At 40.8% G+C, this 10077-nt stretch overlaps 1 non-coding gene across 1 annotated transcript; it reads right to left on the bottom strand.

Moving 5' to 3' along the window:
* Positions 1-910: 910 nt before the first annotated feature.
* Positions 911-1103, bottom strand: LOC149450653 (U2 spliceosomal RNA). Its single transcript, XR_016315230.1, has one exon. It is a non-coding gene; the product is annotated as a U2 spliceosomal RNA (small nuclear RNA).
* Between the last annotated feature and the right edge of the window lie 8974 nt (positions 1104-10077).

Genomic DNA, 10077 nt, shown 5'->3' with positions numbered 1-10077 from the left:
GGCTAATCTTGTGAGTCATACACCTCTGCCATAATGCATAGCCAGGCAGTTCTTAACCCCGTTTCCTGGTTTATGTTTCCACCTTCCTGTTTTAACTTTTTACTTCCAGCCTGTTCATTGGACAGTTAACAGGTTTCTTGCAAAACAACTGTGATGCTATTTCTTTGGAAAAGACCTATGAGTGCCTTATTTACCTATTTTCCTGCTTTCTTATCTTCTACAGTACTAACCTGAGCTGTGCCTAGATTCTACTGCTTGTTCCTTATGTATACTAGTACTTCTCTCACTATTAATATATGTTTCAAATATGTATATAGCTGCGTACCTGAAGATCTGCAATACTTTTTTTTCGTTGATCTATTCAGCATTCAATATTTTCTTTTTTTACAGAGCTCCTTGATGCCCTGTGAACAAAAAAAAAGTGAATCATGAAATTACAGCATGCTTAAAAAGTGCACAAGGGTACAGTGTGGTCCTACCTTCAAAGTGTAATGTCCTAGATCCCTGGCGCAAAGCTCCTGACAGCAGTAGAGCACTCTAGTTCACCTGGCTGAAACCAGACTCCAATCCTTGAGGACCAGCCAAAGCCAGTCCTCCAAGTAGATAAGAGTTCTTCCGAAGAGGAACCCCCAATTAAGGAGAGAAAAAAGTGACAAGCAACGTTCACATGACAGACCTTTTGCCATTACCATAATTGCTCCAGGCCAGCCAAAAGTCTTGCAAGAAGCATAGTGTAAGAAAAATAGTAGTGATTTGACCAAGTCCCAAGGAAATACAGAGGGGTTCCAAACACATAGTGTTTTTCTGCTACCACTGGGATCTGTCCCGCAGGAGGCACATCTACAAAAGTTCCTTGCTTCTACCATCCTCTGGCCAGGCAACAGAAGCCCCATCACTACTAGAATGCATTAGCACTGTGTTACAAGCCAGGAGCACAAGACCAGAATCAACATGGGAGAAAAGGAACCCCTCTCCAGTACGTACCAATTATGTCAGGGAACAAACCCCATCTTCTTGTCCAAGGGAGTCAGGACTTTATTCCCCAAAAAACTGATAAGAGCAGATACTACACTTGATCTTAGCCAAAAAGGCAGAGAAGCAGCTAATTTTTCAGAGCCCCATGGTGCATTTCTTGTTGGTCCTTGTAAACAAAATAAGTGAGACGTGAAAAAAGTTCACAAGGGTACAGAATAGGTCCACCTCCAAAAAGGAAAGGCCTGCATCCCTGAACTCCCCAGCAAGGCTTATGACAGTGAAAAGGTACTTTTGGTCTACCTAGGCTGAAAAGAGTCCACCAAGTACTTGGTGAGGGTTGTCCTAAAGAGAGACCCCATGGTTGGGGAAAAGACCCAAAAGCTACAGATCCTCTACCCAACATTAGGGCAGGCCCTGAAAAACACCCTATATCTCTGTGAAGAAGAAAAAACAAACAAACCACAGGTGCAGTGTAAGGGTATGGGATAGATACATGCAGGAAATAAAAAATAAAAATATAGAAGTGCAGTACAATAGGCAGGTCTTCTGACCTGTATAACAATTACTCCAGGCTAGACAAAAGGATTGCCCTAACGTGCAAGAAAAGCAAGGTGAGCTTAGTGCAAGTGAAACTCATAGGGGTACCAAACCCATAGTGGTTTATTTACCAAAACTGGAGTGCAAAATCTGGTGCAGCATAGACACCAATCAACTTCCATTTTTTTTTCTGTCAAAGCTTATTAAACAAGCTGAAGATAGAAGCTGATTGACTACCATGCGCAGTTGCACCATATTTTGCACTCTCCAGTTTTAGTAAATCAATGCCATTGAGTTTTCATTGCACCCCTGGGATGGCACGCCAGAGGCCACATAACCAGGAGCTCCTTGTTCCATGCGAGAACCCGCTGTGCCGGCCAGCAGCTGCAGGGGGAGCTGAGGATCAGATATCCAAAATGACCACCGCAAGTTCCGGGATTGCTGGATCGCTTGAAGAAGGAGCTCTGCTCATGCTCCAAAACGCGTCACCCTTCTATGCTCGTTCCCAACCCACGCAACTTCCGTTTGTGGTCTCCTGTACAGCGTGCACTCCAGCCTGCTTTCCAGCAATCCCGGAACTTGCGGCAGCCATTTTGGAAATCTGATCTTCAGCTCCCCCTACAGCTGCTGTCCGACACAGCGGAATCTCGCATGGTGGATTGAGCCTCCGCACTATGACAATTTTATTGGGCCTGTTTTAACTAAAAGTTTGTAAGTGTTTCTAACTATCATTATTAAAGATTCTTCTGGATATACTGCACTTAGAAGCGCTTTCCTGTTCCATCCTCTTTCACATACAGAGTTTGCTTCAACTCCTAGTTGCTGCCCCGGTGCCTGTTGTCCAGTGTCTCCTCCATCCGCAGGTGACATCTCTCGGTCCACAGCCTCCTCCATTGATGCGCCCTATACATATCCTCTACTTTGCTCCTCCCAACCCCTGTGCAGTCAAGTGCAGCCTGATTTCTACCAGAAAGGCATTAGCAGTTAGGCTAGGTTCACCACTATGCAGTTTGCATTTGATCCATTTCTGCAGTGCTTTTTGCAGTACATTTTGTATTTTTGACACGTTTTTGATGCGTTTTGCATTTTTTCTTTCCAACTTGTTGCTGGGCAGATTAAAACGTGAAACACAAAATGCATCAAAATGCACCAAAAATGCACTGCATGCCTTTCTGCAGCATCTCCGTTGAAGTCTATTGAACCAAAAGCAACGTTTCAAATTTAAAAAAGTCCCTGACCCTTTCCAAAAAACGCACCAGGTGAAAACATGGAGATGTGAACCTGTCCATTAGGAAGTCATGTTAAATGGACTGCAGTGCGTTTCTGCAAAATGCAATGGAAAACGCATAGGTGTGAACCTCATGGAAAGTCCCGTATTCAACCAGGGACAAGCCTGGTAATCCAGGTCAGATACAATTCCAGAGGAAAAGTATACCTCCCACCATACCCACCTTATTATATTGGGAATTACTAATCGGCACCCCTACCCAACAAGGGGCATCAGCATTCTGTTCCAGAAAATTGATAGAAACAAATACTGCACTTGATCTTAACCAAAAGGCAAATAATCAGTTAATTACACAGTTAAAATAGATGAAAGGGCACTGTTTTACCTTCCAAATGATTATTTCTGTTCACCCAGCCCTGCGATTTATTAGATCCAGGTAGACAACATTGCCAGATTGGTCACCTGACATTTCTCTTCCACAGTCAAGCAATAAATCTAGGTTGTCTCCTTGCCATTAGACTCTGAATGGGCAGTGAAGAAACAGTAGTAATTCACCCTCTGCACACACTGCTCTCTCATCTCGTCAGTATGCTCCTTGTCACTATATTTGCGGGCAACACACCTATTGATTCCAAATGCTGCCCTACCCTCTCCCAGTCTGAGTGCTGCTGTACACAGGATTGATATCAAGCCAGATTCAGGCATTTACACTAGTTGTATTTAAAAATAGGTTTCATTATTTGTTAATGAATACACAACTGCATCCATTTTATATGTCTGCTTGAAGTTCCACTAAAGAATCTATATGTAGATTTTAGATACAGTCCAAAACATTCTTAAAATCATACATATTGTGAAATAGATACCCTAGAAAAAGTTACAGCAGTGATCTATATAGAGTAAATGACAGATTTGCTTCAATAACCAGCTCATAACTTGACAATGTGTTTTACCTGCATAGTTTGTCTATTAATCTTGAACTTCTATTCTGTAACGTCCCAATGAGCAGGAAATAATGAGGAATCCTGCACTGGTCATATAAAAATATTGACAGTAGATAAGAAGCCACGTACAAGATATTGACTGTATAGGGAGGTTCATGTTCTGTTTGTTCATATGGGCGTACGAAGCATTGTTGAAGTTTAAATAGATTTTAGCTGATTATAAATAATCTACTTAGTCTAGTGAGTCTAAAGCCAGCCATAGATACCAGAGGTCAGTGGGATGCATTGGCATGGTCTGACTAAATGAAAATGGTTCAGCTTTGAATTTAAACATAAACACTTAGGTCACTGGGGTTTGCATGGTTATGCTATCAAGCATATGCACATACAGTCAGGTCCATAAATATTGGGACATCGACACAATTCTAATATTTTTGGCTCTATACACCACCACAATGGATTTGAAATGAAACAAACAAGATTTGCTTTAACTGCAGACTGTCAGCTTTAATTTGAGGGTATTTACATCCAAATCAGGTGAACGGTGTAGGAATTACAACAGTTTGCATATGTGCCTCCCACTTGTTAAGGGACCAAAAGTAATGGGACAGAATAATAATCATAAATCAAACTTTCACTTTTTAATACTTGGTTGCAAATCCTTTGCAGTCAATTACAGCCTGAAGTCTGGAATGCATAGACATCACCAGACGCTGGGTGTCATCTCTGGTGATGCTCTGCCAGGTCTCTACTGCAACTGTCTTCAGTTCCTGCTTGTTCTTGGGGCATTTTCCCTTCAGTTTTGTCTTCAGCAAGTGAAATGCATGCTCAATCGGATACAGGTCAGGTGATTGACTTGGCCATTGCATAACATTCCACTTCTTTCCCTTAAAAAACTCTTTGGTTGCTTTTGCAGTATGCTTTGGATCATTGTCCATCGGCATCCAATGAGTTCTGAAGCATTTGGCTGAATATGAGCAGATAATATTGCCCAAAACACTTCAGAATTCATCCTGCTGCTTTTGTCAGCAGTCACATCATCAATAAATACAAGAGAACCAGTTCCATTGGCAGCCATACATGCCCACGCCATAACACTACCACCACCATGCTTCACTGATGAGGTGGTATGCTTAGGATCATGAGCAGTTCTTTTCCTTCTCCATACTCTTTTCTTCCCATCACTCTGGTACAAGTTGATCTTGGTCTCATCTGTCCATAGGATGTTGTTCTAGAACTGTGAAGGCTTTTTTAGATGTCGTTTGGCAAACTCTAATCTGCCCTTCCAGTTTTTGAGGCTCACCAATGGTTTACATCTTGTGGTGAACCCTCTGTATTCACCCTGGTGAAGTCTTTTCTTGATTGTTGACTTTGACACACATACACCTACCTCAATGAGAGTGTTCTTGATCTGGCAAACTGTTGTGAAGGGTGTTTTCTTCACAAGGGAAAGAATTCTTCGGTCATCCACCACAGTTGTTTTCCGTGGTCTTCCAGGTCTTTTGGTGTTGCTGAGCTCACCGGTGCGTTCCTTCTTTTTAAGAATGTTCCAAACAGTTGTTTTGGCCACTCCTAATGTTTTTGCTATCTCTCTGATGGGTTTGTTTTGTTTTTTCAGCCTAATGATGGCTTGCTTCCCTGATAGTGACAGCTCTTTGGATCTCATCTTGAGAGTTGACAGCAACAGATTCCAAATGCAAATAGCACACTTGAAATGAACTCTGGACCGTTTATCTGCTCATTGTAATTGGGATAATGAGGGAATAACACACCCCTGGCCATGGAACAGCTGAGAAGCCAATTGTCCCATTACTTTTGGTCCCTTAACAAGTGGGAGGCACATATGCAAACTGTTGTAATTCCTACACCGTTCACCTGATTTGGATGTAAATACCCTCAAATTAAAGCTGACAGTCTGCAGTTAAAGCAAATGTTGTTTGTTTCATTTCAAATCCATTGTGGTGGTGTATAGAGCCAAAAATTTTAGAATTGTGTCGATGTTGCAATATTTATGGACCTGACTGTATACAGACATAAGCCCCGTACACATGATGAGAATATCGGATGGATGATTGTGGGGGTATTTTTGCATGCTAGTCTCCATATCAAAAATGAAGCGGTTACTAGAGTTACGCAAATTGTCACGTGACAGAATAAAAATTTAGAAGTGAGGTAATGTATTGTATTTTCATACGAAAACTGTACTGCTTAAAGGAAAATCGTATAATCTAGTATGGTATGAGAAAGATTTTCGTGCATCTCCCTTCAAATAATTTTTGACAAAAGCTGTGTACTAATGATCGGATTATCATACAATCGCTCTGAAAGTGGTATTTTTCGTATGATTTTCTGATCGTGTGTACTAGGCTATATACAGACAACTTTATTACAGGGTTATCTTGGAGGAAATTGTGTCAATTGGACAAAGTTTACAACCGATCCACATTCTGTTAGATGAACCCAACCCATTCCACCACTCTCAGAGCAGCCTGTATCCTCCTTGATTCCATGCAAACACCTGGAAGTCAAACCCTGGAATCCACTCTTTCTCTATTGTAGTCTACATTTCAATTAACAGGTTGCGCACTGAAGACATTTGACTCCATTCAAGGTTTTTTGCATGGTAGCACACCACTCATTCCCACCCAAAGTCAAGATCACAATATCTTTCACCCACTACAAGGATTAAACATGGACTTTGGGTGGGAGTGGGTGGTGTGCTGTCATTGCAATAAACCTTGGCTGAAGTTGAATGTCTATTGTGTGTGGTATGGTATTTGGCTGTTAGTCCCCATTCTATTTTCACCTATATCTGTTGACTGTCAGTGCCTGCAGGTGCTATAGACATGAGACCATTTTCTAGTCCTGCCGAAATCAGTCAACTCTATGTTCACCTTTACTCTGGCTCAGGGGTGGACTGACCATTTGGAAACTCGGGTACTACCCGAGGGCCCGGGGTCAGTAGGGGGCCCCATGAGATGCCCTGGTACCTTTTTCATAGGCTTTTTTGAGTTTGGGCAAGGACACAGGGGCCCCATGATCCCCTATTGCCCGGGGATCAGGACAGATCCCCTATTACCCGGGGTAGGCAGGACAGAACACACAGAGTAGATGGCAAATGCACAAAGCTTTATTGAGACAAAAAGATGACAGTCACTCAATAGAGGGGTTGCAGGGAGGGTGACCTCACCAGTAAGGGGCAGCAAGGAGGGGCTAAAACACTTGTAGTCCAGTACCGCGAGCAAAGGAAAAGTCTCTGTAGCAGATTGTAATCCAACAGGGGGGGTGCAGGATCATCACAGGAACAGTTCAGATAAAACAGGGGAGAGCGTATGCTCACGGATCTGACGGGGTGCCTGGTCTACCAGGGATAGAAAGTAGACACAGGTACCTGTTGGGGTCCGGAATAGGTAGGTGGTCTCTCCTTTTAGGCTGGGGTCTCAGGCAGCTGGCAGGCAATCTCTCCCCTGGACTGGGGTCTCAGGCAGCTGGCAGGCATCCTCTCCCCTGGACTGGGATCTCAGGCAGCTTGTGGGCAATCTCCCCCCTAGACTGGGGTCTCAGGCAGCTGGCAGGCAATCTCTCCCCTGGACTGGGGTCTCAGGCAGCTGGTGGGCACACTAACAAATGCACATTTTTGTGTTTAATGTGTTTGTGTGTGTATGCGTGTTGAATGTGTGTATACAGTATGTATATATGCTGTATGCGTGTTTCTATGAGTTTAGTGTAGTTGTGCTAGGGCCATGTCAAAAATATGAGTCTGTAACTTTTGACATGATCACTAAAGATGAGCGAATTATTCAAAAATTCGATTCGGCTGATTCGCCGAATTTGAGGAAGAAATTCGATTCGATGTGAATTTATTCGCTGCGAATTTAACTTATAAAAAGGGTTTCTAAGCTTCAGAGAGCCTTTATATTAGTGCAGAACACTGTACCTTTAATTTAAATGCCCTTGGAGATGAGGAAGGAGAAGGAGAAGGAGAAGGATGAGAAGAAGGAGAAGGAGAAGGATGAGAAGAAGGAGAAGGATGAGAAGAAGGAGAAGGATGAGAAGAAGGAGAAGGATGAGAAGAAGGAGAAGGAGAAGGAGAAGGATGAGAAGAAGGAGAAGGATGAGAAGAAGGAGAAGGAGAAGGATGAGAAGAAGGAGAAGGAGAAGGATGAGAAGAAGGAGAAGGATGAGAAGAAGGAGAAGGAGAAGGATGAGAAGAAGGAGAAGGATGAGAAGAAGGAGAAGGATGAGAAGAAGGATGAGAAGAAGGAGAAGGATGAGAAGAAGGATGAGAAGAAGGAGAAGGATGAGAAGAAGAAGGATGAGAAGAAGAAGAAGGATGAGAAGAAGGAGAAGGATGAGAAGAAGAAGAAGGATGAGAAGAAGAAGAAGGATGAGAAGAAGAAAAAGGATGAGAAGAAGGAGAAGGATGAGAAGAAGAAGAAGGATGAGAAGAAGAAGAAGGATGAGAAGAAGGAGAAGGATGAGAAGAAGGAGAAGGATGAGAAGAAGAAGAAGGATGAGAAGAAGAAGAAGGATGAGAAGAAGGAGAAGGATGAGAAGAAGGAGAAGGATGAGAAGAAGAAGAAGGATGAGAAGAAGGAGAATTCCAAGCCGGCAAAAAGTGTATCTGCAGAGCTCCGCTATTTCTTAGCGGAGCTCTGCAGATACACTTAGCGGAGCTCTGCAGATACACTTTTTGCCGGCTTGGAATTCTTCTTATTTTCATCCTACTTCTTCTTCTTCTTCTTCATCCTCATCCTCAGAAGAAGAAGAAGAGGATGAGGATGAGGATGAAGAAGAAGAAGAAGAAGCAGGATGAAAATATGAAGAATTCCAAGCCGGCAAAAAGTGTATCTGCAGAGCTCCTCTATTTCTGACAGTTCTCTGACATTCACATTTACAGCGGTTGAAACATTGTATCTATTTGTTTCCATAAATGGAAACAAATAGATACAATGTTTCAACCGCTGTAAATGTGAATGTCAGAGAACTGTCAGAAATAGCGGAGCTCTGCAGATACACTTAGCGGAGCTCTGCAGATACACTTTTTGCCGGCTTGGAATTCTTCTTATTTTCATCCTACTTCTTCTTCTTCATCCTCATCCTCAGAAGAAGAAGAAGAATGAAAAGAAGAATGAAAAGAAGAAGAAGAATGAAAAGAAGAAGAAGAAGAATGAAAAGAAGAATGAGAAGAATGAAAAGATTCTTCTTCTTCTTCTTTTCATTCTTCTTTTCATTCTTCTTCTTCTTTTCATTCTTCTTCTTCTTCTTTTCATTCTTCTTTTCATTCTTCTCATTCTTCTTTTCATTCTTCTCATTCTTCTTCTCATTCTTCTTTTCATTCTTATTCTCATTCTTCTTTTCATTCTTCTTCTTCTTTTCATTCTTCTTTTCATTCTTCTCATTCTTCTTTTCATTCTTCTTTTCATTCTTCTTCTCATTCTTCTTTTCATTCTTCTTCTTTTCATTCTTCTTTTCATTCTTCTTCTTCTTCTTTTCATTCTTCTTCTTCTTTTCATTCTTCTTTTCATTCTTCTCATTCTTCTTTTCATTCTTCTCATTCTTCTTCTCATTCTTCTTTTCATTCTTCTTCTCATTCTTCTTTTCATTCTTCTTCTTCTTTTCATTCTTCTCATTCTTCTTTTCATTCTTCTTCTCATTCTTCTTTTCATGAAGAAGAAAAGAAGAATGAGAAGAATGAAAAGAAGAAGAATGAAAAGAAGAATGAGAAGAAGAATGAAAAGAAGAATGAGAAGAATGAAAAGAAGAATGAAAAGAAGAATGAAAAGAAGAAGAAGAAGAATGAAAAGAAGAAGAAGAATGAAAAGAAGAAGAAGAAGAATGAAAAGAAGAAGAAGAATGAAAAGAAGAAGAAGAATGAAAAGAAAAAGAAGAAGAATGAAAAGAAGAAGAAGAATGAAAAGAAGAAGAAGAATGAAAAGAAGAAGAAGAAGAATGAAAAGAAGAATGAGAAGAATGAAAAGAAGAAGAAGAAGAATGAAAAGAAGAAGAAGAATGAAAAGAAGAAGAAGAAGAATGAAAAGAAGAATGAAAAGAAGAAGAAGAATGAAAAGAAGAAGAAGAATGAAAAGAAGAATGAGAAGAATGAAAAGATTCTTCTTCTTCTTCTTTTCATTCTTCTTTTCATTCTTCTTCTTCTTTTCATTCTTCTTCTTCTTCTTTTCATTCTTCTTTTCATTCTTCTTTTCATTCTTCTCATTCTTCTTCTCATTCTTCTTTTCATTCTACTTCTCATTCTTCTTTTCATTCTTCTTCTTCTTTTCATTCTTCTTTTCATTCTTCTCATTCTTCTTTTCATTCTTCTTTTCATTCTTCTTCTCATTCTTCTTTTCATTCTTCTTTTTCTTTTTATTCTTCTTCTCATTCTTCTTTTCA

The sequence above is a fragment of the Staurois parvus genome, unplaced genomic scaffold (genome assembly GCF_062004578.1).
Source record: "Staurois parvus isolate SC_StPar_1 unplaced genomic scaffold, SC_StPar_1.0 ptg000566l, whole genome shotgun sequence".
Taxonomy (NCBI): Eukaryota; Metazoa; Chordata; class Amphibia; order Anura; family Ranidae; genus Staurois; species Staurois parvus.
This window is presented reverse-complemented; position numbering and strand designations above follow the sequence as displayed.